Source organism: Micropterus dolomieu, linkage group LG11 (assembly GCF_021292245.1).
Source record: "Micropterus dolomieu isolate WLL.071019.BEF.003 ecotype Adirondacks linkage group LG11, ASM2129224v1, whole genome shotgun sequence".
NCBI lineage: Eukaryota > Metazoa > Chordata > Actinopteri > Centrarchiformes > Centrarchidae > Micropterus > Micropterus dolomieu.
Genome location: NC_060160.1, coordinates 721,219 through 729,922, shown reverse-complemented (window position 1 = coordinate 729,922; position 8,704 = coordinate 721,219). Strand labels below are relative to the sequence as shown.

Below are 8,704 nucleotides of genomic sequence, written 5' to 3'. Positions count from 1 at the left end.
ATATTCACTATTGACTGCATCATCATTGCTGCACCAGACAGAGGCCAGCAACAGAATGTTTTATATTTTACAGTTTTCATATGGAATTTCATCACTAAATCCACTTATGAGAAGTTTTGAGGTGAAATCAGCTGTGTAGATTTTGAATATTGACAGTTGTACAAGAAGTGATGACGGAGCAAAAATGTGCTTGAATATATTCGGAGTTGAGGAGCTCCGCGAGTGGCTGCGGGGGAAGCCTGCTGTGACCCGCGGGAGCAGCGTGTGAGGCCGGCCGGCCGCCCGCTCACAGAGCCCTCTGATCCCGCCGTCACACAGACCGCTGCAGCAACAACGGCAGAAGAAAACACAGCTGGAAGCTTTTCATACCGCTTATCTGTCTTTACATCCTGAGGAAGGTTGAAACGTTTTAACTTAAAAAAGAGAAAGCTGTGTGGATCGCTGGTGTGTGTGTCGCATTGAACGTTACGTCGCGGCAGTTGTGTGTGGCGTCGCTATGACAACAAGCTACGTACTATCTCTGGGTACTATCTGCAATGGAAAACGGAGCAGGGCCGAGTAGAGTCGAGTCTATCGATTTGGTAGCATTTTTCGGCGAGGCAGCATAGATCGTCAGAACACCGGCAACAGTTCAACGTTTAGTCCTGATGGTCAGATGTGGAAAAATGATGTTGTGGACTTGAGAGTAACTTATACCATCTGCTAGGTTACGGTCTCAGTCTGAAGCGGCTTTGATTTGGATCACACTACCTTGTTTCTTACGACCCGCCCTTCTCTGCTTCTGATTGGCTAGTAGTCCTTACCTGGGAACTGCGCATGTGCAACTCCCAACAAAGATTTTGTACAAGTAAGATGCATCACTCTGTAGCTCAAGAGCGGAGCGTACAACACACAGGGTGTGTTGTAGTTTATGACTGCTTTTGTATTACTGTACAGCAGCAGGGAGTCACAAACTTAATTTCACTTTACAACCTGTTATGTGACAAATAAACCTTCTTCTTCACTGTCTGCTGAAGTTAGCTTAGCATGCTAACTGAAAATGGAATGACAGGCTGTAACCTAGCAACAGCAGTATTTGGTGATTGTTTGGAAGAGAAGAAACTGATTTTAACTGATTTTAACTGATTCTGATTGTTTTGACTGATTAAGTAGCTGCTGAGGACATTTTCTCTACATTGTGAGCTGCATGTCAAAACTCCAAATGCTGAAATCGTTGGTGAAACAGCGACTCGACGCGGCCGCTGAGGAGATATTTGGCCTGTTTGAAAGAACAATAGCAGAATATGAAATATCTCGTTTAAGAGAAAGTGAGCGACAACACAAACTGCTGGATGCTGTTTTCAGCCCAACATGTCAGGTACACAGATCAGGTTGGTACATTTTCACTTTCATTGTCATCTAGACAGTTTCAAATATCTTATTTCTGGTGAAATTCTTCTGGTGAATTGTCTCACGTCTGACTATTTACAGGTTAGTGCTACTGAATGGGTTCAGCTAGCAGGAGTTAAACCACAGCTAAAAGTATGTAAATATAATCAGGAAAATAGTAAAAAAGTAAAAGTATTTAATGAAGAATTAAAAATATCTCATGTGACTGTTATAATATTGTATAGTATATATTTAATATTATTCATGTATTTAGATCAAGCATGATTTAACTGTTGTAGTTGAGGTTGAACTATTTTGTACCAGACTGCAATTATTGACTTGTTGCATTATGGATTAATCTGCTGAATATTTTCTCCATTAATCAACTGTAAATCAAATGATGAAAAAAGCAGCAAGAAAAGAAAATCTTCACATTTGTGAAGCTGGAACCAAAAAAATGTTTTTTACATGAAAAAATTACTTCACAATTTAATTTCTGTCAATCAACGAATGTACTAGCTGTACCTGTATAAACTGTTGGGAAGTTTAATTTTTAACAAAACATAATATTTGTTAATTTCTGTATTCTGTGTCTTACTTTGTAAAGTTACTAGTAAGCTGCCAGATAAATGTGAGCAGAAGCAATTCTTTTCCTAACACCACAATGACTTGTTTCATTATGAATTACTCTGCTGATTATTTTCTCCATTAATCGACTGTAAAAATTCTTAAAATAGCCGCAAGAAAAGGAAAAAAAGCAGCAAATCTTCACATTTGTGAAGCTGGAAGCAAAAAAAGTTGATTATTATTAAATGATTATTAAAACAGTTGGCAATTAAATTTCTGTCGATCAACGAATGTACTAGCTCTACCTGTATATAAAGTCTTGGGTAGTTTAGTTCATAACAAAACATCATATTTTTTACACTCTTAATAACTTTTGTGTGTAAAAATCTTACTTTGTAAAGTAACTGATATATAAAGTCAGAAATATATAGTCAAGTTAAAAGATGTAGGGCTCATGGGCGAGCGCCTGTTGGCTGGGTTTGTGACGGGATTCTGACTGCTGTATGTGCACAGAACAGCAGTTCAGAGTATTCTGCCTTCTTGGAGACCCTGAATTGAGTCCTGTATGGGGCTCGATCAGGAGACTGCATAGTTTTGCTGAGAGACTTGGGCAATGATGAAGAGGGATGATTGGGAGCAGTTCCTTATCCAAACCCTAGCAGTAGTTTTTTGTTAGACTTCTGTGCTAGTCATGGATTATAACAAACACCATGTTTGAACATAAGGATGCTCATAAGTGTACGTGGTACCAGAGCACTCTAGGCCGAAGGTCGATGATCAGTTTCATGTGCCATTTAAAACGGAGGCCATATGTTTTGGATACTCGGGTAAAAAGAGGGATGAGGCTGTCACCTAATCTGGTGATCAGTTGAGTGAGGGGGTGGACAAAGACTCTGGACACACCTGGTAAGCCCAAACGGGTAGTGCGGGTTAACTGGGAACATTTGGAAGAGGCCCCACCCCACAGTGGAGCTTGTCCAGCATCCCTGTGGAGGTTGGGGGGCATTAAACCTGAGTGGGCGATGTTCAGCTTTGAACATTGCTGAAGCCGCAGTGGGGAGCTGTGGTCTCAAGGTCTTAGGTGCCTTAAGGGGGCGGTAAAAGAGAGTAGAGCCGGAAGGCAAAGGTGTGGTAGAGCAATCTCCCCCTCCTTTGTAGATGAACTCCCTCACTAGGAGTAAGGACTCATTCCCCACCCGGAGTGAGCATTCCACTGGTGTCCTGGTAAGAACCATGGCCTCAGATCTACCGGTCAGTTTTCATTCCTACCCTCACCTATGGTAATGAAGTGTGTGTCAGGACGGAAATAACTAGATTGCAGGAACAATCAGTCGAAATGGGTTTTCTCATTACAAGTTGGCTCCTGCTTGTAACAAAGAGTTACAGAGACAAGAGAGACAATGATTTTATTGTACCAACTAAACATAAACTTCAAGGCAAATGTGATAGTATTATCAGGAGTGTCATGAGTGTGTGGGTGAGTGTTGAATGTAGTGAGTGCAAAAGGAAAAGCTACATAATAAGTAAACAATGAAGAGCTGGTGTATCCCAGGGTGGTGCATGGTGCTGTGGGAAACAAAAGAGAGACAGTGGGCAGAGTTTGCAGCCATCTTAAATACTTCTAAGCCAGGCTGAAACAGGTGAGCCAGCCTGGAACTCACAAACACCAAACCAGCACAACACAACAGACAACAGCAGGGTCGTCACAGGTGGTTCAGGCATCTGGTAACGATGCCCCCTCAGCGCCTCCCTAGGACGGTGTTCCAGGCCAGTCAAGCTGGGAGGAGGCCTCAGGGAAGACCCAGGACCATGTGGAGAGAATACAGTATATCTCCACACTGGCCTGGTAACGTCCTGGATCCCCCGGTGAGAGCGTGGTAATATGGCTTGGGAAAGGGAGGTTAAGGGTCCCCTGGTAGAGGTGCTGCCCCCACGACCCTACCCCGGGTAAGTTGTTGAAGATGGATCGATGGATGGAAAACTATGTCCTGGTAATAGCAAAGATATATCTTGAGTATCGCTATATGGAGCTGCTGTGCTGGCTCTGCGATGTCTCGTCCTCAATGCTTTGTTTTCTTTGCAGTAGCAACTGTAGGTAACCACATGCAGTCAGCATCAATATAGTTACTATTGTTCTTGTCGTCTGTCTTAATATTTGCCAAGGGAATTCCATCTTTCACATTATTGATTGAGTTCTTATCCATTTTATAGTTTTAACTTGTTTTCTAGAAAATGGCTGTCAACAAATCTTGGTGCACGTTGCTTGACGCAGCAACAAACCTTTGAAAATAATGGGCCTCGTAGCGCAGCGGTGCTGTCGTTGCGGTGGATCTAAAAGGTTACAGCTGCTTTGTTTGTTTACGTTGCACTGAAAGCTCGACTCTCACCGCTAAGGCATCGATTGTAAGTGACACACGTTTGATTCCCTACCAACTTCCTACTTTATTTAATATAATGTAGGCTATTAGGTGTATCTTTTGGGCGTGCAAAGCTGGGTGGTGATCGCGCAGGTGCTGCATCAAATTTAATGTAGTTATTCGCTCCTTTAGTAGCAACCTTTTAACGACAATTTTGAACAGGTGATCCGTCATCTTCAGTAACGGCGTACCTCGAAAACCCAGCTGTGACCTAACGTTAACATAGCTCTCCTTATCAGCTTGGCTCGATTTAAATAGCCGTAGTTTAAAAAAATCGCATGTCAGTATATAAGACTATCCCACACAATGCTAGGTATACTAGCCATGAGATTCAAAACAGTTTTATAGAGATCATGAGTACTTTGTTCATGGAGCACATTGTGAAAGAGGTTGGCGAGTCGTTTTATACCATAAAACTGGATGTAACTCGAGACCCGACAGGAAGAGAGAATATTTCAATAGTTGTGCGTTTTGACAATCACCATCGCTGAGTAGTGCGACACGGAAACACTGACTAAAACGATCACTGAAACATTAACAAAGGCAGGACTGAGTTCAGGGAAAATCATCAGTCAGGTGTATGACGTCACCTCTCTGATCTAAACATGGAGGGTGCAAAAATGTCTCCAACAAAAACTGCACCAAGACATACATACACTGAACAAAATCATGAATGCAACACTTTTGTTTTTGCCCCATTCATCATGAGATGAACTCAAAAATCTTTCTCTACATACGCAAAAGGCCTATTTCTCTCAAATATTGTTCACAAGACTGTCAAAATCTGTGTTAGTGAGCACTTCTCCTTTGACATATCAAGATGCTGATCAGACAGCATGGGGATTACACAGGTGTTCCTTAGGCTGGCCACAATAAAAGGCCTTAGGCTGGCCACAATAAAAGGCCACTCCAAAATGTGCAGTTCCATCACACAGCACAACGCCACAGATGTCGCAAGTTTTAAAGGAGCGTGCAGTTGGCATGCGTGGAGGAAGACATCAGCCTGAGGAAGATGTTCAGGTTGTGGATGCTCAGGATTCCATCAAGCCATTTGCCCAATCACAGGCAAAGTGCCTTCCTCCCTGTCCTTCCTCTATTACATGACACCATAGAAACTCACCAAACCAGTATGTGATTAAAGTTATGAGGAAACATTTACTTTCATCATGTAACTGACAGCAGCACAGGAATGAGGGTGGAGCTGTGTGCTATGGGTCCATAGACGTGGGTGTCCTACTCCTGCTCGACACCCGCTGCAATGACACGAGACCATCGAAACTCATCAAAACAGCCATTGTGAGTAAAAATATGAGGAAATCATCATTCAGCTGAAAGCAACACAGGAATGAGGGTGGAGCTGCGTACCTGCTTTTCTCCTTTGATTCTGAGAAATTAAGTTCTTTTGTCAATGTTGGATAGCAGAAGGCTATATTACCCACGATGCTCAACCACCGTTGCTATGGAGACGAAGCCACTACACTTTGCCTTACCTGCACAAAACTTGTGTGTTACATAGTAGCCCCCTTTAATGGATGACGTGGCTCAAAATTTATTTAGTTTTATTATTCTATGTTTTATGAAAGATGATTTCATATTTAATATCCTCTGCCACATAGTCTTGGAAATATGAAATTTAATGAGCTATTTTACAATCACAGGCTATTAAGCGCTTTCTGTTTGCAGAGATAGTGGGGTTTGGATTCAGGTTACGTCCGACCGGAGGCAATTATTCTTGCCGTCATCCATTGTTTCTCATTGTCCAGTTTGGACAATGAGACTCTAACCACTCTGATGGCGTCAGGTAGCTCGTTCCACCATCGTGGTTTCACAGACGCGAACAGCCGGGACTGGGATTGCTTTGCGTGAAGGGATGGCAGAGCAAGGCGGCGTTCGTTGGAGGAGCGTAGCGGCTGAGAAGGAACGTAAACTCCCTTTCAAATATCAACACTCTGTGTGACTTAGTGTTTTGGAACAACACAAATGTGCCAAGTGTCTTCACTTGATGCACTTTTTACATACTGAAGGTAACACAGTTGGCATTAATGGATCTAGTCTCTGGCTCCTGTATAGGGATTTTGTCTTTACTGTTCATTAAGGGGGCCAGGAGCTTCTGGTCGGTGATCACTTTGAAGCCGTCAAGTCCAATAAGGCTTTTATCAAAGTGTTCACATGCCCAAACACTAGCCAAACATTCTTTCTCTATTTGAGGGTACAGGTCATCCTTGAGTCTCCTGGAGCAGTAGGCTACAGTTTCCAGTCCTCACCATGCTGCTGCAGCAGGACTCCTCCAAGTCTGTACTGGTGTCAGCTGATAGCACTGAGAAAAGAAGACGAGGACAGAAGCTGATGCTAAAGCAGTCTTCAATCTCCGTGCATGTCCACACAGCCATTCCACCTTCCCCTTCAGCAGTTCAGAGAGCAGTTGTCTCAAACTAGAGGTATAAGTGGCAGTGGTAAGTGTTTTAGCAGTGTGTACAGCGTATGGCTGTGCATCTTCTCTGAGAATGATTTTAACGGGTTCAGTCTTCAATAAGCTGCTGGTTCCCACCACTGTGCTAACCTGCTCCACTCTTATCACCAAACCCATTTTACCTGTTTCTGTTCAACTGAGCAGACTGCTGCTGTTTCCTTTAATCAGATACACTGGAAAGGTGTATTCTTGTCTCCATAGACAGCATTAGCCCTGAACAACAAAGTGTTTCCTCGCTGGACTCAGTCTTTAGGTTATAGGAAATGTCTGGGATGTCTTTTAATCTTTCTCAGTATTTCTTAGGTTAGGAGCACCTTTCAAATATCAACACTCTCTGTGACTTAGTATTTTGGAACAACACAAATGTGCCAAGTGTCTTCACTTGATGTACTTTTTACATATACTCTGAACAGCAGGGCATTTGCCGTACCTACGAAAATTCTGGACGTTTTTAGGGCTCCGTGTAGCTTCTGGTGGTTTCCTTTCACGTGTTGCTCTCTTCGCCATCAATCAACATCAAAAATAGCCACCTGTAACTCCGGCGGGTTGGACTGGAGGCTAATATTGCTTATATCCTCGGACTGTTGCAGAAGGTCTCAAAGTTGACCTTGTTTTGATCAACAGGCTGAATGAGGACATCCTCAGCCCCATCAAAACCCTTCAGGCCTTCTCAAGCGGAAACAAAAAGTGTTTCTCAGAAAATGTTCCGATCAGCTAGTGACAGAAGTCAGTCTGAGAATGTGACATGCCCTGGAGAAGCTGTACTCCCTCTGTTTCCTGCACTGCTCACAGTGACATGACACCATAGAAACTCACCAAACCAGTATGTGATTAAAGTTATGAGGAAACATTTACTATTGTCCTTTACTTTCATCATGTAACTGATAGAAGCGAAGGAATGAGGATGCTGTGTGGTATGGGTCCATAGACGTGGGTGTCCCGCTGCTCCCATGTTCCTGCTCAACACCGGCTGCTACAACTACTTTATACTTTATTGCCATTAACACACCATTACAGGCAACTGACACAAGATACAGAATCACCTGCAATTGGGCTTCATTCCAATTAGCTGTAAAATAATACTAGTAATAATAGTACACAGGTATCCACCTGTATTGACATTTGCACATATACATACATACATACATACACACACAGGCAAACCCAGTTACCTATCAACACCATACACATCTACACACACATGCCGTTTTTCCATTACCGTTACCAGCTCAACTCGCCTTGACTCGACTCGGTTTGGCCGTCCTCCGTTTTCCATTGCAGATAGTTCCCCTCAATGTAGCCGGTTGTCATAGCGACGCCACACACAATTGCTGCAACGTAATGTTCAATGCGACACACACACATCAGCGACCCACACAGCTTTACGTAATATTGCAAAAATCAGGAACATCCTGTCTACAAATGATGCAGAAAAACTAGTCCATGCATTTGTTACTTCTAGGCTGGATTACTGCAATTCCTTATTATCAGGCTGCTCGAAAAAGTCCATTAAGACTCTTCAGCTGATCCAGAATGCTGCAGCACGTGTTCTGACAGGAACCAGGAAAAGAGATCATATTTCTCCTGTCTTAGCTTCTTTGCATTGGCTTCCAGTAAAATCCAGAATAGAATTTAAAATCATTCTTCTTACCTACAAAGCTCTTAATGGTCAGGCACCATCTTATCTTAAAGAGCTCATAGTACCTTACTACCCCACCAGAGCACTGCGCTCCCAGAATGCAGGGTTACTTGTGGTTCCTAGAGTCTCCAAAAGTAGACTAGGAGCCAGAGCGTTCAGCTATCAAGCTCCTCTCCTGTGGAACCAGGTTCCAGTTTGGGTTCAGGAGGCAGACACCATCTCCACATTTAAGAGTAGGCTTAA

The 8,704-nt window shown here is 43.1% G+C and overlaps 1 long non-coding RNA gene across 3 annotated transcripts in view; it reads left to right on the top strand.

Annotated features, from left to right (window-relative positions):
- The first annotated feature begins 1,102 nt into the window (after positions 1-1,102).
- LOC123979621 overlaps positions 1,103-8,704 on the top strand; it is a 12,532-nt gene continuing 4,930 nt past the window's right edge. Inside the window, exons 1-2 of one of the 3 annotated variants that reach the window (XR_006827270.1) lie at positions 1,103-1,357; positions 6,568-6,805. This is a non-coding gene — a long non-coding RNA (uncharacterized LOC123979621). Of the gene's footprint in view, positions 1,371-6,567; positions 6,806-8,704 lie in introns of all 3 variants that reach the window. The other 2 variants (XR_006827269.1, XR_006827268.1) reach the window with 2 other exon arrangements.